Source organism: Lipophrys pholis (genome assembly GCF_963383615.2).
Source record: "Lipophrys pholis genome assembly, chromosome: 4".
Classification (NCBI taxonomy): Eukaryota; Metazoa; Chordata; class Actinopteri; order Blenniiformes; family Blenniidae; genus Lipophrys; species Lipophrys pholis.
The window spans coordinates 10,150,409-10,177,921 of record NC_137637.1 but is presented as its reverse complement, the minus strand read 5'-3'; the positions used below and the strand labels follow the sequence as shown (position 1 = coordinate 10,177,921).

The 27,513-nt window shown below is 41.0% G+C and overlaps 1 protein-coding gene across 2 annotated transcripts in view; it reads right to left on the bottom strand.

Moving 5' to 3' along the window:
• The window catches only part of LOC308108584 (band 4.1-like protein 1), a 137,461-nt gene that overhangs the window by 106,013 nt on the left and 3,935 nt on the right, over positions 1-27,513 (bottom strand). The gene's annotated exons all lie outside the window — the stretch shown is intronic.

The following is a 27,513-nucleotide window of genomic DNA, read 5'->3' as shown; positions in this document are numbered from 1 at the left end:
TTCCCCTCCAGCAGCCTTGAAGGCTGTGTGTGTGTGAGAGTGAGTGAGTGAGTGAGTGAGTGAGTGAGTGAGAGAGAGAGAGAGAGAGAGAGAGAGAGAGAGAGAGAGACACACACAATGGCTGCTGCTACATCCACAAGGCCGCAACTGTGTTCTCTTTTTTTTGGGAAAGGTATCGAAAAGTATCGAAAGTATCGAAATACATGGTGGTATCGGTATCGATACCAAAATGTTGGTAACATGACAACACTAACCGAGTCAACAGTATACATATGGCAGAATGTAGCATCTACCTACACACTGCCGTATGTAATGTAGACTGTAGAACAAGGGACCGAGCTCACCATGTGCCGCCACACGCTCCAGCTCACTGTTCTGAGTGCATCAGTCATTCTTTAATCATGTTTAGCATGTAGCATCGCTCGTGTATGAGCCCCGAAACGGTTTAGCATGTAGCATCGCTCAGAGTAAACCCCTGGATCCACTGAGGAGTTTTACTAATGAGCGAAATCGGGTCCAAATGTCACTGGTGATCAAGTTTACGGTGTTTATCTTTCATCTATCTTTCATCTCATCTTGATATTTTAGCAGAACATTTCTCACACTTGCACTCACAATCATTTTCATTAATATTAAAGATTCTCTTGCCTAACTGCTGCTGACTTTGCTGACAGATGATGTCACTTAATACTCGCTGGGTTGTATCTTTTATGAATACAAGTACTACCGTGTGCAGTATTAGAACCAACACTGGTATTGGTGCATCCCTAATCTCTTACCTGCAGTTTGTACCTGCTATCTATCAGTCTTTGTTTTCACATGTTAACAGAATAAAACGTGTGGCTCACCTGGCGTGTCAATCGGCATGCCGACAGCCCCAGGGTGAAGTTCCGGAGGTTAAATCTCCACCAGCAAATAAAGACAGGCCTGGTACAGAAATGTTTCATTAACAGAATCCAGCCTGATTTCCTTTATTCAGCTGCCAAGTCTCCAGTTTTCCACTCAGTCCAATCACAGCCCTATTTACCTTTGCATCCTCCTACACACTCCAACCAACACGCCAAGTTGTGCTGATTTTATTGCCCCTGCTGCCGTTCGCAGAGTATATTTACTTCATAGAGAGAGGATCAAATTATATAAATTATGGCATTTCATTGTCCTTTGTTTTGTGTCATCATGGAGGACTTTCAACTATATCAATACAGAATTATACAGTGAACTGCAGTTGTCAAAGATAAGGCCTGTGGGCCAAAACTGGTCTGCGAGAGGCTGCAGTCTGGCCAAATCACATATCAAATTGAAAAAATGACAAAGAAAATTTACTTCTTTTTTTTTTAAACAAATTTCTTAAGAGTAGCGGACAGAACACAACACAATACTGAGATATCGTAATGCTGCCATAAAAGATAGTGACTTTGTTGCTATCAAACTAGCCACAAAGTCATGCTGTGGGGTGAGCTGGTAATAATAATACGTTTTATTTGCAAGCGCCTTTCCCAGTGTAGTATTGTATATGGGCCCCCTGGAAAATGACCTCCCCATAGAATATGGACCCCCTACAAAAATGTGCTTATAAGAAATGCTCTTGACTAGGAAGTGGACGCCCCCCTCACACAACCCAACAAAAATATTTTTGATCATTCGATTGCATTTTTATTTTCTTCACCTCAGTTCCACATCTCCATCTCGTCGAGATCTCAGAGGATATCAGTGCCCTTCACAGGTGTCTTGTTATTTCGTTTTTGCATTTGAATTGTTCTTGACCAGGAAATTGATCAATCCAAAAATGTCTAACATAAACAACATTTAAAGACATCACTGATTCTTTTGAGTTGGGACAAAACTGATTTTGAAAGTCTTTCTTGTTAATTCAGACTATACTATTTAGAGTTATATATCTCTGTAAAAATAAATAAAGTACAGGTTCAAAATAAAAAAAGAGTTTTTTGATTAATAAACATGTTTCCCTATCGAACTTGATGTGTCAACTCCGTCAGACACACTAATTTGAATTATTTCAGGCCAACAAGGATCTAAAGTTCCTAATTATGTTGTAATAGGGTTTAGTTACTTTGATATGTAAAAAAATACGTCATGTACATTTGAGTTGTGATTCCACAATATTCTGAAAAGTCTGAAAAAGATTTCTAAATATCTTCACTTTCAAACTGGTCCTTTATTCCTTTATTAGACAAAGAACATAAACTGAAGAAAGAATGGACACATCATCACCAGCACCAAACTCGAGTCACTATAAATGTTGTCATTACATTTGAGAAGATTTGGATGAAAACCTTTCAAGATAGATCAATTCTAATGAAAAGGTTTGACCTGATTTTGGAGCAAGAGGACAGGTCAGCTCACTCATTAGTTTCAATTTATTTCGAAGGTTTATTTATGTATTCAACAAATAAACAAAGTTATAGAAGTTTTGGGGACGTTCCACTGTATTTTTCATTAAAATTGTCTTTAGGTGGAGATTGTCGTCATTTTCTGTGGTCATCGTTTGGTTTCCAGAAATATAGACATTTTGAACACATATAATCTGCAGCGCAACAAAGAAAAACTTGAATGTTTGAATTTGAAGGCTATTATGGGACTATTTTACAGATCTGTCCCGCTGCATGAGGCCTCTGAGCTCTTATGTTTGACACCCCTGGTCTCATGACAAGAAGGGCAAATCAGGTCAAAAGTTACAATAACTCTCACAGTCCTCGTCACCTGGCATTGTAGCATTTTGTCTCATCTATTGTAGAGAACTGCCGCAGAACTGACATCAGCTAAAGATAATCTAGAAGTGAGTTATACAACCAGCTGCCAGGTTAAATATACTGCACAACACAGAAATGTTTCAGCTCTCTTCAGAGCCATTTCATTAGTTTAGAATCTGTCTCCAATCATGAACCATGAGTACCTACTCATGGTTCATGATTCACTGTCAAGTTTTTTCATTGACCTTGAAAACTAGACTGAGTGGAAAAGAATACATGTTGTTATATCATCTGACACAAGTTGCAAAAACTTTGAGTTCGGAAAAGTTCTTTCTGTTCATTCTCTTGCATTCATTTTCTGATCGACTGTCTCCTGTTTGCACCAAGTGCTGTTTACAAGGCAGAACTTTTGTTGTGTTATGAACGTCTGTTTACACGATAACTGCTCAGGGCACCTGAGAACACAACTTTTTGAAAACGCTTCGGCCCCTTCGCGGCGTTGATGGCAGAAACTCCACTATTGTGAATAAGTAACCAAGCGTGTGTGGTAAATAGTTCTACTGCTCATGCTCAGTCGAGGGACAAGAAGAACAATGTTTGCCTCCAGAGTTTCAGGACTCCCAGTCCGTTTTCTCCGGGGACTTGGTGGTTTAATGGCCGAGTCACCCAGGGTAGCAATCAAACTTCATCGTCTGTCCATACAAATGTCTGTGTGCGCCGTTGTTCTTTTTATTTATTTTATTTATTGTTCTCGGTGCATGTGTGTTTCTTTTTATTACAAAAACAAACAACAGCACTCACTAGTGGCACGACATGAAAACTACATAATTTTCAGTGTTTTCAGATTGTTGCCACGAAAACGTGAAACTTCTGAAGTTTTCATTCAAAAAGTTGTCATGTATACGGTGGTCAAGTCCCAAAATCCTCCTTTTCAGTTTTGGAAGAAAAACCTCTTCTTTGTCACAAGCCAGCACGATATAAATCAAAACTCGGAGGGTAAAACTGGAAATTACATGCAAAAGTGATCAAATCAACCACACCAACAGTGAAATCAGTGCGATTTCAATGTATGCAAGTCCATGCATTCACGTTAGTAGTCCTCGGCCTGCTCTCAGCTCCTCCTGCTCCCCTGAATCTCATTACTCCATCAGTATTCCTGCCTCGCATTACCATTTCGTTCCAGAGCATGCTAATCTCAGACAAATCCCATCACTGAACTGGGGCTTCGGATACGTCCTTCGCGTAGGGAATTGAGCTCGAGGTGCAGTCCCCGGCTCTGACTGTGTAATGAGCCGCAGTTAGTGAATTAAGAGCTAAATGCACACAGGTTGCAGTTACACAATCGAATGAAATATCAGGCACTAATCCAGCTGTGTTTAGAAGGTGAGAGAGAAGCGCCGCTGAGAGTCCAGTCCGGTCGCTGGAACATGATGAGGCCGGTCAATACCAGGTGGAGCGATGGCTGCAGTGAAGGTGAGCCAATACGATGGAGGTAGACGCAGGACTTAAGTCAAAGCGATGCAGCTCTATTCACCTTTGACACCCGTGTCGAGGGTGCAAATGCAGAAAGAGTAACCACAGGCAGCAGAAAGGACTGGAGAGTGCAACCCGGGAGCGTTTAAAGACAAGCACAAGGGACCAGATCACTGTGGCGGGATTGAATGTTCAACTGCGAGTCAGTTCGATGCTCATCCTGTGAGGCTGTGGGTTTATTTCCAGTACTCAGCCCGGTCTGGCGAGTGGATGTGAATATGAATTAGGATTACATAAACATTGATTCTTAGGACTTTTTGATGAAATCCATCTCTGTTTTACCCAGATTCCACATGTTCTCTTGATGCTTCAAGACACAGAGGAGCCAAATACAAACACTTGGAGATGAGCAGGATTTCTTCAGTTAGTGAGGAGTGGTCCTCCTCCCCACACATGAAATATTAAAAATACGAATGTAATGAGTATGAATTATGGATGTGGTGTGCAGGCGGTGCTGAGGGATTAAGTGGTTACACAAAACAACACAGAAATTGAAGGATGATTGTCCTGTCATGCTCCAGCCATCCACACACATTTGAACTGTGCTCAGGAGCCTGTAACCGACTGATCTCGGCGAAAAGGCAAAAGTGGTCGAGACACTGTCAAGTTTCTGTTTTGAACCTTTTAGCATTTAAGAGTTAGCTCAGGGGTAGAAAAAAAATCGCACGCGCAAAAGATGGTAGAAGTTCAGTGAAACCACACATGGGTTTTCACTAAATTGAGTCATCTTACATGCCACCAACGTGACCCAAACAAACAGTGTTAATTTCGTTGACTAAGACTATGATGAAAAATATTAGTCAAGTAACCTTTTTCACGGACAAAGACTTAATAAAAACAAAACATAAAGTAAGACATGAAAACAAAGACTGAGGAAATATAAATGACACTTTAGTCAACGAATCAAAACGAGACAAACACGTCAGGGCGGGACGAACATACAAGAGATCCAATCAGAGCAGGGACAAGTTGGGAAGACAGCCAATCAGAGCGAATCAGACAGGGTAGGTTGATCTATGTGAGAGCAGCAGTTTTATCTTTTAGGAGACGTTCTAAACTTTACACATTTTGCAGGACGTTTCCACATCGGTTAAATTGTTTACATTATATTTAGTTGTAAAGTTGCGGTCGAAGTGACGCAGCTTTGCTTGATTCCAGTTTACTTTCAGTTTCACTTTACATTGAAGAATTACATTACAAGAATGTGTGTTGCAGCATCATGTCACAAACTACAGAAATGACATCTGGTCACACTTCACATATGACAAAAGGACAAGAAGACCGTCAGTGTGGAGCAGAAGTCACTGGGATAAACTCCACCAACCTGAAGCAACACTGACAGACTTCTCATCCAGAAACACATGTGAAGGAAAAACACACACACTGATGTTATCTTATCAGATAAACCACAGTGTTTCTGCTCAATTTGGAATAAAAGATGAGCTAAAAGAAACTACCACTAAACTGTACTGATTAGAAGATTGACACTTTGAACTAATGTGTATATATATATATATATATATATATCGACTAAGACTATAAAGGTTTCAGATGACTAAACTAAGACTGAAACTAAATGGTGTGTTACTCAAAAGACTAAGACGAAATCAGAGTTTGTTGTCAAAATTAACACTGGATCGCACAACTTCTCTCTCTTCTGATCTTATAGTGTGTGTCGTACACTATGTAGCTCACCACACTCTAAACTCCTTCAGCAGAGTATCAGGTTATTCCTGCCCAATGCGTAGTCAAATGTGACTTCAGTGTAAACAACACGGCATGTACATGTGAACAAACATGTTGCCACAAATCAACCAGGGGCCTATATTATGGCTCTGGATTTCTTCATATCGCAGTAACTACAGTATTACCCCTGGGTTTTCAATACTGTGATACAGATTCACGTCTTACCAGGAAAAATCACCCTGGTTGCTTAGACTGAATGTTTAAACTTCTCTGGAGCAGACCATGAGAGCACCGTCTCCTGACTCAATCAGATCTCTTGATTAGCTTTCAAGTTCACATTCTTCTCATTCACCCACTAAAAGCGTTCGTTTTCAACAGCACTGGGCTTCCCTGTGCGACATCAGGTGCTTATAACTTGACACCAGCCTCACTGTCTCAATGGTTGCTGCTGTATTCAATGACCGGTACAGTTTGGACCAGATTGGCATGAACCGATTTCAAATGTTTATAACACATTGTTCTCTGTGCGCATGTGTGTGGTGTCGTTACAAAAACAAACAGCGCTAACTTGTGGCTTGGCTGGCTCACTACATCTTCTCTGCGTTTCTGCCGTGTTCGTGGAAATGGTCATCATTTTCAAAATGTTGCTATGTAAACGTGAAACTTTTCTGAAACGAAAACGCAAAAAATATGCGTTTTCAATTGAAATGTTGAGAAAACCGCATCTTGGTCTTGGTTTTTAGTGATTTGAATATCTAATCATCGACCTCGGAGTAGGCAAAGTATCACATCTCCATGTACACGTATATCAGCCAGTAAACAAAAAGCTTTGCCTGACAGTTTAGTCCAGCAAACGCAGTACATTACTGCTGCCTCGCTTCAGTGTGCAACCTCACCTTCCTCATATCCATCACTCATGAATGATGATAAGCTCAAGACACTTTTACTCCTCCTCCTGGAGTAAAAGCATGATCGCTCCTCTTTAAAGACCTTCAAGTCAGCTGATGCCTCACCTTGTAGAAAATTTGATGGATATCATGTATTTCTGCTCGTCTCCTGCTCGACTTTGAGCTCTCCCCACAGGCCGATCGGCACATCTGATGATTTTGTCTGCTGCTACTTTTTATCTCCTCGGTAAATCAGTAGCTTGAATGACAAATAGGTCAGATTACCTTTTTCTTCCCCAAATGCCTTTCCAATTTTCAACCCAAAATGGAAATCGAGGAACAAAATAAGGTGGGTGGAAATGCAATTTCTGCAAGACGGAATAAGGAAACAGCTTTGCTGCTTACCGTCCAATCTCCTCTTCATTCTCAGGATTAGACTTTTTGTACAAATTAAGGTCCGCTTATAAGTTTTTAAGAGAAAACTGATCTTTTGTTATTATTTGTTTACATGACAATAACGGCAAAAGTCTTGTAGTAATCTTGGAATCTGGAAGCAGCACCATATCACTGTATAAACAGTCAGTTATGTTTCTGCAGGTAGACTGAGAACTGTAACAGTGGAGTAGACCAAAGTTCTTTTTAAACTCAGTCTTTTGAATTTAACAAAGCTTCTCAAATAAAGTGTACATTCACAATCATTTACCACACCATCATCTGCATAAGTGCAGATACATTTCTTACGTAGAGCAGATACTGAGGGGACATATGACGAAGGACAGCTAAAAGGAGCTTCAACGTTTATATCAAAGTATTCTCTGCATGTGGTTATGGTTGCAATACAATAAACACACCACCTAGTGGCCTTGCATGCTAACTACAGAGTTTCTTTAATGTGTACAACATAAAACAATCTGCACATGGATTAAATCCAAAAACCAGCAGGTCGTTTTTGTGTAAACTGAACAGTCAAGAGTTTGTTTTCACTTATTAACTGTGATGGTCTCCACATTTAGTCTCTCCATCACTCTCGATTACATTTCCTGACTTGGCAGCGAGTCATGATTCTCTGACAAAGACGTCTTAGGCTGCGTTTACACGACAGCATTTCAAGTGAAAACGCATTGTTTTTACCTTTTCGTTTGAGAAACGTTTTGCTTTTACAAGACAACATTTTGAAAATGGAGTCCATTTAGACTGCAGTTGTAGAAACACTGACAACGATGTAGTTAGAATGCCAGGCAACTAGTGAGGAATGTTGATCATTTTTGTAATGAAGACACACAGAGAACAATACAATATAAACATCAACAATGGGAGTACACAGACATATGGACAGACAACCAAGTTGGACTGTTATTACGATCACTCCACTCCTAAAACTACCAAGTCCCAGGAGAAAATGGACTGGGAGCCATGTTTGTTATTGTCCATCTACTCAAGCATGTGCAGAACTATTCACTACGGCCACGGTGCTCATGTGCAGAAGCAGTATTTCTGCTGTCTACATGGACACTGAGCCCGAGCATTTCCAGAAAGTTGCGTTTTTGCCCGAGTACACAGAGACAGGGAATTTTTGAAAAATTCTACCTTAGGAGCAGTTTTCAAAAAGTTGCATTCGAAAACGGACACCCAAAACACAACAAACGTTTGGCGTTTTCTCTTGAAAATGTCCCGACTGTCGAAAGAGAGAAGAAATTGAGCGAGCACAAAAAGTTAAACAAACTTACAACAGCAGTCCAACTCTCTGAGCAAACATTAGCCCAAGGTGCTTTGTTAAGTGTGAAAGTAGCAGCTAACGGGAGGTGTCAGATTAAATGGAACACTTGATTTAGGTCTGTCGTCCAGCGCTGAGGAGTTTCACACAGAGTAAACTCTGCCCCGTGGGGGGAGACTCACTTTGTATTCTGGAAGAAAAAGAAGTCACGCATGGATTACCCTCTTTGTGTACAACTGAGGGGCTAAATGTGCTGATGTGCCGTTAAAGTGGAGCTGCTGCCTTCGACCGAGGAACGACACAAATGCATACATCATCCCGGCGGTGTTGTGACGGCGCACACCCGCATCTGTCACACAACCTGTGCAAAGGCGCTTTGCGAGGAGAAGTGTTTATTGCGAGAGCAACGAATAAGTGCACAGACAATAACTGGAAGGTTTTATTTGTGGATTTGATATTCCTTCCCAGAAACAAACTGCCAGTGACTGCCTCCGTCAGCTCATTGTTATATTTCATCTGACAACCTTTGAAAAAACACAATATCTCATCTGAAAACGACTGACGCTCCACTCGGTTTTTTTCTCTCTATATTGAGTGTGAAAGAAGAATGTGGCTTAATTTCCATAAAACCCAGCAAATTGGTATCATTATCAATGACATAAATGCTTTTAGACTTTCTGGAGATATTTACTGGACACTTTGTTCCCCCATAGATAGAATAACAGTGGTTCTTAGAATAAATGTTGCCATGCTTATATCAAACTGACACAATAGGTCTAAAAGCCTCTGCTGATTATTTCTCAGAGTTAAAGCCCAGATCTTGGCTTCCTCTAACTGTGGCAGTCATTCCCACTAATGGCATTTTTATTTTTTATTTTAAGGCCACAATCCACCACTGCCGCACAGAGCTCCATATACTGTCCACAGTACGCCCCATCCAGTAAATTGTCAGCAGTTAATGCTGTCTGAGAATCTTTATGGCGTCCATGTTGTGCAAACCGAGCACAATACACTAATTACAGCTTTTAAAGCTTCTCAAAAGTAAAACATCTCATCCTTGCTTTGTGTTTCTGCATCACTCCAACTAGATCCAACGCTCATGTTGACATTTTCATGACTCATCCTGCACTCAGACGCATACAGTGCATCCACTCAACCCGATGGGACCCGCTAATCCAATCCATCGTATAAAATCACACTCCACCATTAGCCGGCAGGTCACCGACGCCAGTTACAAGCCGGAGTTTTATCGCTATCAGGTGGCAGAAGCGTTTCACAAGGTTGTGAACTAATGTGATCAGCTCACCCATCGTTACTTTTAGGCCCTGAAATCAAATCCCAGAACTATCTGGTCAAATGCTTTTTGAAAATCATTTGATATCCTGAATATTCCTGAATCCTGGAAGATATTAAATTAGGTTTATGTGCCAGTAATCATTTTTGTAGACTTAGCCACCATTTAGATCAAGAGTGTCAAACACACGTTATTTGAGGAGCCACATTCAGCCCAATTATCTCTGGAGTAGTACAGACCGGTAAAATAATGACATAGAAACCATTATTTTACATTTTGAAGTTTTTTTGTTGTTGTGGTTCAGAGTATACATAATGAAAAGGTCCATATTTTTGCAAAACCAAACAATTACTGTCAATGTGGACTGTGGAAAATGTCTACAATGTCAACATTTAAGAAAACCTCTTGGTGCAAAAAAACTTTGCCTATATCTGTTGCATGATACATGTGTTTACAAACTGACTCTCGCTAGCTTTTATGGCAGCATCACCCATATCTCAGCTCGGGTCTCAGTATTGTGTTGTGGCTGCTACTCTTAATTAGATTTGGGTTTTTTTAATTAAAAATCGATGTTTACTTAGAAATTTTTACAATGTGCTTGGTGGTTTTGGCCAGATTAGATCCTCTTCAGGACACTTTTGGTCGTTGGACCAGATGTTTGACACCATCTTTTTGGCCATTTCTTTTCGAATTTTTTATATTTCACACCAGATTTCCCTCCTTTTAACTAATATGATACTGAATTTACAATATGTATGCTATTAATAGAAACAAACGATGTCCATTTACACAGAAACTAAAAATAATGTTTTCATGTTGGGCCACTAGTGGGTGCCGTTTGTTTTTGGAATAAAACCATACGCATGCACACAAAGAACAATACGCTATAAACATCAACAATAGCGTGTACACAGAGATTCGTACAGACAGACGGCCATGTTGGATTGTTATTTTGGTGACTTGACTATGAAACTACCAAGTCCCCGGAGAATATTAACTGGGAGTCATGACACTCTGGAGGAAACATAGTTGTTATTGTTTATCTACTTGCGCATGAGCAGAACATTTATCATGGTGATGGTGAGCATGCACAATGGCAGCACTTCCACAGTCTACATGGAATGGAGCACAAGCACTTTTAAAAAGTTCCATCTGGGGAACAGGTGTCAAAAAGTTGGGTTTTTCATTATAGGTGCTCCCAGCACCATTGTCGTGTAAACAGACACCTAAAAAGCAGTGACAGTTCTGCCTTTCCTCTTGAGATTGTTGCCATGTAAACAAGCCCTCAGACTGAGCTTATACAACGACATTGTATATAAGAGAGCAGTCAATTTGTCTGATATTATTCCACTGAAAAAAGTGACAGGTGGCGTTTGGGATGAAATGCATGTTCTTACAATATATATATTTTTGTTTGTTTTTTTATTTTGTGAAAAATGAACATCAAGACAGGGTTTGAGATTCCTATAAAATGCCATCTCATGACTAATCTGAAGGTGAATAAGGAAGTTTGACCGACACCAGAGTAGAGCAGCTTCTCATTCTTCCTGAATTTATTCACCTGCAGCAATGACATTGTGATAAGGTCGCCCATGTTGACACTCCATTCTTATACATAGCCTGTGTACTTTTCCGGCTGTCGGTATAAGCAAACTATTGACTTTGCCCCCGTCCGGGAGCTGTGGGAGTGGTCCCCACCGTTCGCACTTGAACTGACCGCTGACCAGTTCAACGGAGGCGGACGAGCAGATCGGAGGGGGGGGCTGAAACAGGCATTTCACCCTGAGTGCACAAAGAGAGGGGCAGTGGGCATACATCCAGTCCCCGGCTCAACTCCACTGTTTGTGTAGATCCATTTCTTCTCCTTATTAGGATCAGTGCCGAGGCTGAAAGGAAACTACAGGAGCTCTCTGTATTGGTGTCAGTGTCAGAGGATTTGTAAAGATGCTGAACAAGAAGCTCAATGCTATTTGTTTAAGTATAAACAGCGACAGCAAACAAAGCTTTATAAACATTTTAGACTTGTCCTTCAAACTTTTCTGGGCGGAAACCAATTTGCCAGAATAACAAACAGTAGACAACACAGCACAGTTTGCTAAATGGCAGCTGAAAGCCAACACCGATCGCCTTAATCTGTGGACTGGAGTTTTTGGCATTGCGGCGGCATTGTTGGCGTAGAAGTGTCTGGTGAGACTGCTGCAGGAAAACTGCTAACAGAGGGACATCAATCATGGCATGAATTATAAAGGAGCCTCTCATTAACACTGACAACGTGAAAACAAAAAGAGGGGGGAGAATAACTGAGGCCTTGCAAAGAAACGGAGAATTATAAGTACGCGTAGCCAGCTAGCATGAAAATGTAAAAAACATATTTAAAAAAAAAAAGCCATATAAGAACAATTATAGAAAAGCCTGCAGCTTGAAAAAAATCCCATCACAGAAGCAGCTGCTGATGCTGATGCCAAAACAGTGAGTGGTTTCCATTACCGAGAAGCAGCCGTGCAACTTTTGGAGTGCAGGTGTGGAAGGGAAGCGAAGGCATTATGTGAAGAGAGACAACATGAATGCACAAGTGTTAAAACCACCACTCAGCAGTTTCGAGCAGCAGTGGAGCATCGAGAAACACAATGCCGTTCCTTTTACATAAGCCTCTGCTGGGAGCACAGAAGGATGACTCGGGGATTCCTTGTTCCACAGTGTTGGAGCTTTGGTACCAGCAAAGAAAGGGATATTTCTGCAGCGCCGTTTCCGCACGCCATGAGAACACCTGCTGTTTCCAAATCACCAGCCTAGGAATGCACTAATACCAGTTCCAGTATTGGGTATCGGGTCCAATACTGAACGCAGTACTTGTACTCATAAAGGATCCCAGATACAACTCAGTGACCGACAGACTGTAAATTATGTTCTGCCAAATATTTAAGAGAACACAAATGATAGTTCGTTCAACACCAGCAACTTAATCATCAATGACATTTGGACCAGTAGAGCCAGCTTTCGTTTGTTAGTTTAAATGTTCCATGGATCCAGTAGCGTTGAGTCGATCGACATACTACATGCTAAAGAGTTTCAGGGCTCTCACACCAGCAATGCTACATGGTAACATGATTAAAGTATAACGTTTGGCAGTATGGTATTTAATAAGTACTGGTAAATGGATTTCACTTCGCCTTTACACTGCTTGAGCAGTCCCCAAAGTGCTTTGCACATCACATTCACCCATTCACACACACGTTCACACATCAATGGGGGCGGTTGCCATGCAAGGAACTCTGTATGCGCACATAGCTAAAGGTTAGCACTCATACTTGTCCTTTAAACAGTGTTATCGGTGCATCCCTACATCAGCCTTAATAAATGCAGTAAGAGTATTCGCCCACCGAGAAAGAAAAAGGACTTCGAGAGCACGCAAGCTGATTTCGTTATTATCCACTCCAGGCTTGAGTAGTAATACAAGTTCAGTTAACAAAAAAATATGCAAACCAAGAATCTCTCCAATGCACTTGAATCCCTTCTGACATTTCCAAATGCATACATTACCCTCGAAATTGTCCCTGAGGAAAGTTCAGACTGTTGGTGGTAAAGCCCAACATCTGGACTGAATTAAACAGCCAAGCTGCAAAGTGACGCTGTCCGAATACAAAACAGAAGCCCCCCCCCAAAAAAAGATGGCCGTCGCAGAAGGAATGCTGCGAATTCCATCGATTCACAGATGAGGTTCGCAGAGTAGCGTCAGGTGCGTGGGAGATAAAACAGTCACTCACAGCCAACACTGTCAGCACTTTGTTCACAAGGACCTCTTCACTCAAGTGACCTTCATCTGGTATTCACACGGCAAATAGCACAAGTGGACTCATGTAAGTACAAACATAGTCAGATTCCATTTTATATTAACCAGGGAAACGTCAAATACTCTGAGAAGGGATGGCAATGATGAAAGGTGGTATATACGTAAAACATAAATCAAGCTTGAAATACAAGTCCATCTTCAATAACCTCTTCATCAACATGCGCTGATGGCTGGAGTGTTTACTAGCCAACGATGGGGTAAACGTCATGAACAGGCTGCCAGTCCATCACAGGGCTAGTGAATTATCAACAACATTAAGAATGACTCCAATCTGTGTTTCTAAAACTTATATTTACATAAATTTTATATATTGTTCATCCTGTTCATGGTCGCAGGAGGCTGGCGACAATCAAGACTTATTTATGACCCTTCTTCATGAACAATGTTTCATTTATGAAACGTTATTGTGCGTTTCTTCATTGTTTTTTTAGGTTTTAAACTCCTAATTGAAATCATTCAACAGCATTTCTATGAGATACAAACAAGTGTTGATGAATCATTCTTATCCATTTATTCATTTGTTTTCTACACTCCCTTTAAGTCAGCGTTGGGAGGATAGAGTACACACTGAACAGTTCACTCATCCCTAAGAGATTAAAAAACAGTAGCAACCAAATCTAAAATTGGTTTTTGGCCTTATAAGTGTTACTCCCTTTAACCGACCTAATTTCAGCACATATTTGTCTTCAAGCTGCTAATAAGTCCTTTTTTTGATGAAAGCTGAAAGAATACCTACTTTGACCGTTTTCTGTACTGTATTCTCTTGATACTTCACATCCCTGCATAACATCAATCAGTTACAAGTCTGGACTTTGGTAATTCAAGTCTAAACCCTTTTGTTACTTTTCTCAGAGATCCAAAGTATCCCCAAACCATTCCTCTGTTAGTCTCCCAAAGACATTCAGTTGTCTACTCTTCCTGTAACCTTAGTGTACCTGTGCCTTCAGGGACCAACAATAGTTTAGCTTCGATGTTTGTTTCGGGCGGTATGTCATTTCCCCGTCATAAAATGTAGGCGGGGTTGAGAGCTCCGCAGATATGTGACGTTGCAACAATACTCTCAGCCGGGGCGGCTGATCTGGACTAGTGATGAGAAACCCAACTCCTGAAACTGACTCAAGGGTTTTTGAGTCGTTCATCCAAGTGAACCAGTTGTCTGAGTCATTCAAGTCATTCGAGTCATTTCATTCAGTTGCGCATGCGCGCCATTTCCACCCACTCCAGGACCTGGAGGCTCAGCTGAACTGCATCACAAACCACGGAGGAGCATCATGTATTTATAGTAAAATGCTGAAGCACTTCTGAGGGAAATAAACAAGTACACACTAGTTTTTAGTGCCACTGGTCTCTTTATTCTAGATTATGTGTGTTGTTTCTGAAGTGTATTTGAACCAGGAAATAAATTAAATAAATGATTAAATTGAATAAAAACCAGGCATCCAGAATGGCACATATACAGTGTATATATTCATATATACAGTATATATTTATGTATACATATGATTTTATATATCATTTACATATTTATATGTATATTCATATTTTTTTATATATTTAATACATTCTGATTTTCTTTTTTACCAGTATCAACATATAACCTGATGTTCATAAGGCAGAACTAATTATATGCGCCGCTGCAGACTTTCAGGTGAGGGAGGGGCGGAGCCTCACTGCTCACAAGGTGAACGGAGCAGCTCAGCTCACTACGTCTTCTACGAACTGACCGATTCAGAGGAGTTGAACGACTCTTTCGAGTTTTGAGCCGAGTCGGGGATCGTGCAGAACCACTGATAGCGGCTTTTAGCCGCTATTAGCAATAGCAGGGCAGCTGCTCTTCCCACAGGGCGACTAAAGTGGGTGATGTGATATATTTCTATAGGTGCAGTTCAAGTAGCAGCAGTGCAACAGTTGGTTGAAGTGTGTCAACAGTTCTTCCATGAGGAAGGTATTGATGCTATGGACTGGCCTGCCTCTTCCTCAGACTTGAATCCAGTTGAGCACATCTGAACATCATGTCTAGTTCCATCCACCAACGACACGTTGCACCACAGTCCAGGAGCCGACTGATTCTTTGATTCAAGTCTGGGAGGTGGTCCCTCAGGAGAACATCCGCCGCCTCATCAGAAGCATGTCCAGGTGTTGTAGGGAGGTCATACAGGCCCAGGGAGGCTGCACACACCACTGAGCCTCACTTTGACTTGTCCTGAGGAATTCTCGCTGACGTTGGGTCAGCCTGTAATATGATTCTCCACTTTTATTTTGAGTATGATTCCAAATCCAGATCTCCGTGGGATAATCATTTTGATTTACATTGATCATTTTTATGTTATTTCGTTCTCAACGCACTCTACTATGTATTGAATAAAGACTTTCAACTGCAATATTTCATTAATTGAGATCTGGGATGCGTTATTTTAGTGTTCCCTTTATTTTTTGAGCAATGTATGCACACACACACACACACACACATATATGAATGAATTGGCCGCTCGCTGCATAAAAGGCCTGATGGACGTCGCTTGACTGAAACATAAACAGTGAAGAAAATAGTTTTGTTTTGACAGACTGTTCCATTAGAAGGGCATCTATTTGTCAAATGGTTGACGCTGGAGCTTCCCCACACCGCACAAACGCAGTATCAGAGCTGACAAATGACTTCTCCAATGGGCAGCAGACTGCGACGGTGGATGAATGGCCAAATATGTGCTGCAGTGTCACTGTGGAACGGTGTGTGGCAATGCAGAGAATCAGACCAGCAAAACTTTTACAAAGATCTTCCGTTTCCATTGCATTGCGTTGGTTACATCAGTGCAGCTTTGTAATGCAATGTGCCTCGCATACATAATCCAACATTTGTTATTTGCTACACAGATGGGCAATTTTTTCACAGATTTGTCCATTTATAACAAAAGTGTTGCTTCATAAACAAAAAAATAACCTTAAAGCACTCTGCACTGGCCCAATGATTTCCATTAGTTTATTTCTGGGGTGTTTGGGAATGAATGTACTACCCTGAACCTATAACCTTTGACCAGTCTTTGCAGGCTCTATTTAAGCAGATTTTAACAGACTTATGATATTCAAATATGATGGATAATTTAGTAAAACTAAGACTACCTCATTATCTCTCTGTGCGACTGAATTCCTGCCAGGACTACTAATCATTCAGATTCATGCAGACTCACAAAACAATAAACACAACATGTGATGAGCCCTGCATCATAAATACCAGATTGAGTCTTTCAGAGGATTTTTGTTTTTTTTAATTTACTGTTCAGCATGTGGTGCAACTTACTCAAACAGATATCTAGGCATCCTCACAAAACTGAAAACTTGTAGCAAACATTGGTGTTATTATTTTGGTCATTTTGAATGCAATAAGGTGATTTAACGTACTGTTTAAGACGAAAAAAGTTGGCATACACAACCTGAAATGTCTTGTTATTGCAAAGACTTTATTAAACCTGAATCGTCTGCTTCTTTTTTGTCAAGTTTAGTGCTAGCTGTGGTGATGTAGCCATTAGCGCTGCTCATTTAGCATTGATTGACGAATGATCATTCCAAGCACTTTTGAGACTTCATGTACAAATTGCTTAAAGGCACAGTTTGTATGATTGTTAGTTTGAAACATTAAAATTCTAAAATATTCAACGCAGTGTGTGAAAACAAGTCAGGACGCCGTCTCAGATGTGCATTAAGATCAACTTGGCCCCAACTTAACCAGCTTGATGTTAGAACTTTGAACAGCTGAACGAGTGTGAGTTCGGCTGGCCCAGTGGTCTTCAAAGTGTACAGAGGGTCTCTCCTGGGCGCTCGTCTATCTGCCTTTGCTGTTATGTTCTCATCTACCCCTGCACTCGCCAATCCTTAGGTCAACAGGAGAAGAGCGAGAAGCAGGTGTCAACACTGCTAGATAGAGAATGGACATTAACTAACTAAAAGCAAACTCTCCTCAGTCCACCTCTCAGGTCTTCAGCCAGCAGACTACTGTAGATCAGCTGGCTGAAAGACACAACCAAGGGACCAAATACAGCCCTTTGGTTGTGTCTGACCAGTGAGTTCAATGAGAAAAGAGAAATCCAATGAAAATTGCTCCACAAGTGTAACACAACAGCTTTTTTTTTTTGTGTAGTTTTGTTTTATTCCCGTGTACATTGATCATGAGTGCATTTGGAGCTTAACCAGGCTAGCAAAGCTAACATTAGCTACCTGGTTAAAATGTGGGTTCATGGTAAAGAAAGACAAGGTACAATAAAAGTATCCGACACCAGGTGATAACACGTAATAGAAAAGCCAAAAACAAAGGAGTCAGCCAAGGTGCTAGTGGGGAAGTGCCATAATGCAGAGGTTTAAGCCCTGTCCATACGACAACGCCGTTTCATGTCAGCACATTGTTTTTGGCCTCTGCATTCACTGATCATGAAAATGGGCTTTTTTGAAAACCGATTTTTTTTTTTTTTTAAGTATTGCCTTGACTTTAATATGTGGATAAACAAGACCCACATTGGCTATAAACAATATCATGGCCCACCTCTCCACCCTCTGCGACCCTAACCACAATACTTAACAGTGGCGGACTACATGCTCCGGATCGAGCTGCAGAACCTCCTGATGCCATTTGGTTTAAAAAAAAGCGATATGTTGGATATATGTTGTAACGCTGCCACTGAAATACACCACCAGCTATTGGCCTGGCATATGTACTACATCATTTTGATCAGTTTTCATGGTATCACATGGACGCAGATGTTTCCCGTCTGGATGGAAATTTTTTATAGACGACAGGGAGTAACAAACTTTTGGGAAACAAAAATGACGTGTTTTCAATTGAAACGCCATGTAAATGGGGCTGTAGTTTGCTGATCACCGAGTTCAAGGAATAAAAATGTAATTGCTAGTATTAGACAAAAAGTGCATAAAAACAAGAACTTTCTCAAAACAGGAGGAATAGTTGCTCATCAAAACCATACAATATACAACTTTATAGAGAGAAATATCAATATTGAGGAGACTAGATAATTTATGGCCCTGTGAAGCGTTCCTCCCTTATCATGTGACTCCTTGGACATTATAATAGTCCACTTCAGTGACTCATCGCCATGGCTGCACGACACCCTGTAATCATGCAGTTGAAGTATATTTTGCGATAAACAAAAAAACTTGAGTAGCTGCCGTTAATCTTTGTGCTTTAAGAGTTGTTCCTACAAATAACATGAATATGAATACAGAGTGGCTGGAATCATGACATTTTGATATATTGTGCACCCTGCTCATCAACGCTTGATTCTTCCACCCTGGATGTTCTTTGTGAATACAACAGTGAAAAAATCTAATAAATGAGATTCTAAATGGCCCTGTGGTGGAATACAGCTTTATTCTTTGAATCAGGGAAATCAAATACATTTTAGTTCAGGGGCCATTGACTGGACCGGTAAAATTGTGCCATAATTACTAGGGATGTCCCGATCACACTTTTCTTGCCCCTGATACGATCCGATTTTTCAGAATTGAGTATCGGCCGATACCGATACTTTCCCGATCCGATACTTACATTGCTATTGCAAAGATATTCAATAGTCTATTTTTGGAGCAACTAAGATGTCTGAAGCTAAAAGCACTAATGGCAGAAGCTTTGTTTAGCTAGAAATTATTGTAAAACTCACTTATTGAATCAAAATTCTTCTCAGAATGATGTAAGAACTTATTTAAACTTTATTCAGTCATAACAACAACAAAAAAACAACAATCACACTCTGCAGTCTTGTATCTCTTATTTATGTTAACTTAAATAACTTCACCTGGATTTTGTGGCAAATAAAAAAAAATTAAAAATGAAACCCAGTGAATCACTTTGATTAACATATAAGCTATAAAAAAAACTACAACATACACAGTATTCAGTAAAACCAGTCAGAAGAACCCAATTCCACTTCAAAGTGTCTTTGGTTGGTTGGGTTGAAAATAAGTCCTAAAAAAGTGCAAATACAATAATAAAAATAAGTAAATAAATCTTAAACATAAATGCTCTTGGGCTACAATGTAACTTCTTCTGTGTACCTGAATTGTCACAAAACATTTACATTTCAATGTGAATTATAAACACTTAATTCCACTTGAAAGTGGTAAAACCTGTTTGACAAAAGTAGTCTGAACATAGAACATAAACTTATTCAGAATATGATCTTGTTCTCCCTGGCCTTCTCCCAAAAAACCGTCCACACCTAACTATGAACACGGCTCAACTCTAGGCTTCAGGGCATGTAGTACACATGCCAGGCCTTTAGGGGCGCTGTGACTCACCAAACACAACAAAAAACCAGAAGAAGACAGACCACATAGAAATGTAGAAGTAGACTTCTGTACAGAAACACAGAAACCACTATATATAACTCTAGTTTTATAGGACTGTGGCCCCGCTCCGCCTGCATCTCGCTTCTGCGGCTCGTTTTTGTTTGTTTGGTTTTTTTTTTGATCGGCGGGGTGATCGGCTGGATTTGCCGATTCCCGATCACTCACAAATCACCAATATTGGCCCCGATCCGATATCTACCGATCGGATCGGGACATCCCTAATAATTACCTTTGAATTTAAAGTCTTTGCTTGTCGTGGCATACGAGTATACATGATGGAAATGTCTGTATTTTCACTAAATTGCTACTGAAAATGAATACAGTCTCAGCATAAAGTCAGTTTTCATGAAGCCATCTGGTGCAAAATACAATGAAATGTCCCAAAAACTTTTTCTACAGCTGTTGCTTTATGCGTGTTTTTACAAACTCAAAATATATATATTTTTCCTTTGAAATTTTTTAAATCAGCTTGGTGATTTGCCAGCCGGATTGGAGCCGCAAGGGGACCAGTTTTGGCACACAGGCCTTATGTTTGACACCCCTGCTTTAAAACCAAGCATAGGAGGGGTCAACATGATAAGACTGAGCTTCCTGACAGGAGACATCTCGCATTGTGGATATTCCTCACAGCTGGTTTAATAACATGGACCAGCGAGTACACCATTTGTACGGTTATGAACTTATTCCAGATTTTGTGTGTGTGTGTGTGTGTGTGTGTACACATAATCCTTTCCAAGGCTGCAAACACAGCAACAAGCAAGCTGGCGCAGCAAACACACTGGTGTGTGCTGCAGGTCGTAAAGCAGCAGTGTAAACACACACTCCAACACCGAGTGTACCGAGAGTGCAGTAATGAATGCGGCCGTGCCTGGATCTGCCTCCCAACCTGTCGGACCAGTTCAGGAGACACACGACGGGCCCAGAGGCGCCGGGAGTCGTCCTCCCACCCAACTCCTCCGCAGACTGCTGCAGCTCACAGCGGCGTGTGTTTGTGTGTGTGCAGTCAGTGGGCGGCTTGCAGACCACACACACACACACACACACACACACACACACACACACACACACACACACACACACACACACACACACACACACACACACACACACACACACACACACACACACACACACACACACACACACACACACACACACACACACACACACACACACACACACACACACACACACACACACACACACACACACACACACACACACACACACACACACACACACACACACACACACACACACACACACAATCATCTTATAGTCTCATTACCAGGAAGAAATACTGTGGAGGTCAGAGTGTCTGCCATACTTGAACTTGCATATCTTGCTAACCACACAGCAGCAGCAACAAAGATTTTGTCAGAACCATTCCCGAACTCGAATTAGTCTTCTCCTTACCTGCTGCATGCAACTTAATCACGTCATCACAATTCTTCAGAGCAAATCATTATTCCACTCAGCACCAGTAAGCAGGGTATTGTTGTGAAGTTTTCACTTTTTGTGTAACTGTAATCTCTCCAAATCCGTTTTTTTCGGTCCCATTTAATGTTTTGGTTTTTTTTTTTTATAAAAACTTTGCACAGAGCTTGACCTCAGCACAGACCATTTTCCTCAATTCACCCAGTTTTCCACCATGTGCGAGGCTGAGGCAATCACACTCCCTAATCATCAGGGAAATGAGCGCAGATCAACAACGGAATTAGTTTTCCTCCAAGAACTGCTCTAATTAACCATTGCCAAGTGGCTGCAGGAAAACAATGGCTGCTGGCTGGGGCAAAGCAGCTGCAGTACAGTCGCTCCACAGGCCCGGCTGGGACAGGTTATTCACACAGCACCATTCGGACACAAGCCAAAACCAAGGTGGAACACAAGAACTGGGAAATACTTTAAAATGAAACAGTAAAATTAGGGCTGCATGATTATTATTTATGAAGCGACTATGAAGTTGGTTGACAAAAGTTCAAGTGGAAATGCATCGTTTCTGCTTCAGAGAAGTTTTGTGGTTAGACAGCAACATTTTGAAAACAATGTTTGTTTACATATAAACGGTAGAAATGCTAAAAACTATGTAGTTAGCATACCAGACCACTAGTGGATGTTGTCGTTTGTTTTAGTAATGAAACCACACAACAACATGCATGCAGACAACAATATGCTATAAACATTAACAATGGGGAGCACACAGACGGTTGTATGGACAGATGACGAAGTTGGATTCTCATTACGGCGACTGTCAACTATAAAATTCAGTCATGACACTCTGGAGGCAAACATTGTTGATATTGTCCACCTACTCGTGCATGTGCAGAATAACTACATACTATGACCATGGTGCGCAGTAGCAGTAGCAGCATTTTCAGAAAGTTGCATTTCCCCCCGTTTCTACAGAGACAGAGCCAGAACATTTTAAAAAGTTCCACCTTGGGAGCCGATCTCCAAAAGTTGCATTTTCAGTGGCTCCTAGCACAGTTGTGTAAATGGACACCCAGAACACAACACAAGTTTATAGTTTTCACCTTGAACCGTTGTCATGTACACAGGGCCTTAAAGGAACGAGTTGTAGATTAAGAGCAAGAGAAAGAACACCTTTACTAAAGCACAAAGGCATCAACATCAACGTACCTGTATTCATGGAAAATCATGTCCTGCCATTGCAATACTCAACCACATTATTACATGTTCACTTGATGTTGTGCAGCCTCATTTTGGCTTGTGGACGAGTATCTGCTGCACCAGATCAAACAACATGACGAGTCTCCTCCATGAGGCAGGCGATTTGTTCAAAGGAGGCGAGTGAAGGTATGCAAAGGACGAGAGACGGAGGGCAGGAAAAAAAAGAAAACCTGCTGACTCACTCTAATCAAGAGGCTGAGGCGAGCGGGGCCGCAGTCGCCCGGGGTGACAGCTCCCTGCCTCTGCTTCCAGAACTGACGCTTCTCATCGACAGCATACAGCCGAACAGCAGAAGCTTGAGAAATAGAAGACTGACATGAGAGTGTCTCATGGCATGAGATAGCTTCTCTTTCTCTGTTCTCACATCTGAGCACAGACAGAATGATGCAATCTGAAGACGACAAAAAAACAAAAAAACAAACCCAAAGCTGTGTGAGTATAATCCAAAGAAAAACTAAGCTAAAAATAAAAGCCACGCTCGGGCAGACAGCAACCGACTGCGGAGGAGAGACCCCCAACAGGAACAGCATGGAGGATTGGAATAGGTGAGGACACTGCTGCCCCCCCCCCGGACCAGATATACACCAACAGGATGCTGGAGTCTGGCCTGTAATGAGATTTTACACTGAACTGCAGTGGATGCAGCATTCTGATGAGGCTTAATTCAATTCCCATCAAACAAAAGCACAACCACTGCGATTATGTTGTCCGAATCAGCGGCAGTAATGTTGTGTTATCCTCTTTTGGAATAAAGCTGACAAAAGAAGCGTGTAAGGCTGAACGATACCAGTCTCTCTGCATATCGGGTAAACAAAGACAAAGCGGCAGGGCATTGTGCCGACGTACTACTGAGACGAGAGCGGTATCATCTGACGATACCACAGGAGTACTCGGCTCTTATCGCATATCAGCTAGTAGCAACATGGCGCGTAAACAAAGACAGGCAATACGAATCACACTGTATTAGGAGCCCATACACCAAAGGATTGTAACCTATTGGAATCAGTCAAGATAGCTTTGCACGTTACAGAGTCCAGGCCTGCTGACAGCCATGTGACAATGTCGACACTCGGCCATAGCGCCACCTGCTGGAAACAGGAAGTGGGGTCTACATAAGCTGTATATGTTCCAATCGGCTTGAAGTTCACACTTTAGACTCTGGACTCAGTCGTAGTCCAGTGCTTGGCAAGGACCCGACCACTGCTGCTTGCAACTTTAATTCAGTATAGTACAGGTTGTTTTGGTTTTGTTTGTTTTTTTAATCGGTTTCATGCATTCCATTAAACAGCTTTATTGAATTGCCTTGCATCCCTATTTGGGGGCAGTGTTGTAATCTAGATTCGGACAAGGAAAAAACAGTATTGGCACACCTCGATAATAAAAACAAAACTGGCCAACATTAAATCTAAACCAAATTTTTTTTAAGTTACCAAAGACAGGTCAGCAAATTTACTAATATGGGTGACAGAAGGACAATAACATAGAGACCTAATGCATGTTAATCATCCCTGATGGCTAGATGAAGTATGTAAACACACTTGCCTGATGGGATATTTTAAGAAAATCCAATTTGTTTTTCTCGCCCGTTAAGGCAGCTGGGAATTGGGAATGTTCCCAATTTAGTCGAGATTGTTGACAGAGAGCGAGCATGCTTGAAATCTGCCGAAAAGAAACTGTCCATAACTTGGATTAGGCAACACGGGTATGAAAACAGATTTGAGAGGCTGATGCTTTTTTCTTTGGACCAAGCCGACAAGCTCCATAGACGAAACAAGCTTGCCTTATTCCTCCTCAACAGTAAAACCCATGCAGAGGACAGAGATGCATTAATCTGATTAGCAGTACGGTCTATATTACCTCATCCACAAGAGCAAGAAACTCATCACAGAATTCATCGTCAACAAGGGTCAAATTTAGTTCCCAAAAATTCTACTTTCCCAATAGAAATTCCAGAGTTTGTCAGGGTCATGTTCATTTCCAACTTGAAGTCATAGCTTTCCCGCATTTCAAAATGCTTTGAAAGAAACCTCAAAAAAATAACTATACTGGAGAAAGTTGAACCTGACCTGCAGCTTTTCAGCCAAATTTCTTCTTTCAAACTATTCAATTAGAAGAGATGTGACAAAGTTAATAATCAGAGACTCACTGCTGGTTGTCTTCATCTCAACATCTCGTAGAAACACGCGAGAACAAACCAGAACGGACTTTAAAGCCAATCACTGAACCAGGGGCGATTTAAAAAGAGCCCCAAGTCTCAGCCTTCAAATGATGCTGATTGGTTTAATTCTATGTCAGTCACTCTGGTGTTAATCAGTCATTGGTGAGCTACTAAGCCCCGCCTCCTCAGGGCGGCTTTCCTCAGCACCCCAGGCTGCTCTCACACACAAAGACTATTAGAGAGAGAGAACTCAAGAAATCCTCTCTTTTATTGAAGATCATTTGGTGCCCTCTATTGACCAGCCGCCACTGCGAACAGGCCATATGTATATGTTTAACCTCATACAACACTAACTTGTTTCGTAAACTGTAGTTGTAACTGCAATATTATTTCTAAACTAGAGCTGAACTCTTAAAAACTTGTGGTCTCTTAACTACACGCAGATTCCCGAGTACCGAGACTTCAAACTCCGCCTGGTTACTTTAGTGTAACCCTGATTACAATATTGTAATTGAGTACAGGTGAGTATTAATCAGTTGAATCAAGTAGACCAGATCAGAAGAAACTAAATTGTTAAGAACTAGTGTTTTTGACCATCAATGACCACACACACAACAATAGTTGAATGAACAGCCAATTCAGTCCTCATCGATCGGTTCATCATCCAAAAGGGAGTATCAAAAATGACCCTGACCTACAGATAGGCCAGACAAGATCCAATTGGAACATTATATTCACATAATGTCAAATTAAATCATGTTCATTTTCTAATCCTCATGAATTAATACCAAATCAATCACACTATTCTGCATCAATCACTTTAAATCGATGTTTTTGTACAACATATCAGGGTCAAGTGTTTTCTATCAGTAGTGAAATTAAAATTACAATTAAAATGCATGCTACAAGCATGTTCCAAGTATTCAGAAGTCAATAGTTATAATAACTATTTGAAAGTGCTCAGTTTATCAGAGCTACATCAATTAACAGAAAAATAACTTAAATAATGGACAAGTTGCATTAAATGCAATAAACAAATAATTAAAAGGTTTTAAGGCTCAGTGTGCTTAATTCTCTCCCTCTGTATCATAACAGTGAAAGACTGCACTAAATGTGCACTAATGCACCTTTAAAAAAATTTCGAAATCACACTTTATCAGTTTCGACCTGCATGTAAATCTACTGAAATGGATTGGTTATCTATTTCAAAATAAAATCTAATGTTTTGATTCTGTTCCAAATTAATTGTATAGGGGATAATTATTATTCTATGTGCTGTTTTAGAGCCTGCGCTACACTGGACTTGACAAAGAGTCTCCCAAACATTTCTGGTATTTTCCAAGCAGACATGGATTCTTTAAATAAGACCTGGGATTTGAATGTCAACCTAGAATCTTTTCAAAAGACCTCCTCCTGGATCTACTAGACCCTCAATCATAAACAGGACTCTTCGAAAAAGATTCCTTCAATGAGACCCAGACTCTTAAAACTAGACTAGACCACGAGATCACGCCGATTCAAAGGAATCGGGACAAAGTTGCTGGGAAGTCAACGAGTTAACAAGATAACAAGCCAACCAGTGAACACCTGTGTAATACCACAATATACCACATGATGGTGCAGTGAGTTAAGGCTGCCGCAACGACAAGTATACTCTTATTTTTCAGTCAGCATTGTGTACACCCACTTCTAAATCCCCCATGATGCACTGCTGCGTTCACCGATTTCATTTGTTAAAGTGTAGTCTATGCTTGCTCTGCAACATGAGGGCTGATGAGCCAATCGGGGGGAGGGGGGAGGGGGGGTCACTACAAGGTAAATATTGCTAAGTTATACTTGTATAGGTTAACTTCTTCTAATAGAAAATCACAGTCACAAGTGTGGCAATACGACCTTGTGTCATCAAAACAGACAAATGGAAGCTAAAAGTGCACCAACGACCCGTCGACTCTCATTTCACCATGTACCATTGGAGACTCACTAATGTCCTGTAAGATGACGCTTGAGAACGGAAGAAATTCATGTCTTCACGATTGGATGAAACTTGTAATGCCAAATTTTCCTCGTTAGATTTTGATGATTTCCATCATAACAATGCTAAAGTCGGCTAGGCTAACTCACTGTCATGTTCACTGAAGGCTATCATTGAAACTGTGTTGCTCCACCTGTATTATACTTGTAGGCCACGTGAAGTTTTAAAGTCTAAGCACTATTTCCTGATGAAGCATTCCGCTGATTCATCACACAAAGGTTGGTTAACTTCATCATGGAGAGCACTACTCTGCTGTCACTGCCGAACTGATCATGAGCACGAGAGTCACTCTCCAGAACAGGACAAATGTGGGAGTCGACCTTGTAAGTTTCTGCCGTGTCCCTCAGGTGTGAATCTGTCTTCATAAAGAGAGTTTCTTTCTAAATGACACAAGTTCCTCTTGGTGCGTTTACAAAATAATGAAGATGAATTTGGTCATTTGAACTCACAATTGCATCTATAAAACACTTTTGTGTTCCACATCAATTTAAAGGCGTCACCTGTATCCTCCCGCGTGCAGTTCTGCAATTTAAATGAAGCCCCATTATCAGTGAAAACGGCTATATATAGAGTGGCAGCGACAGAAGGACAACTCAACAAATGCTC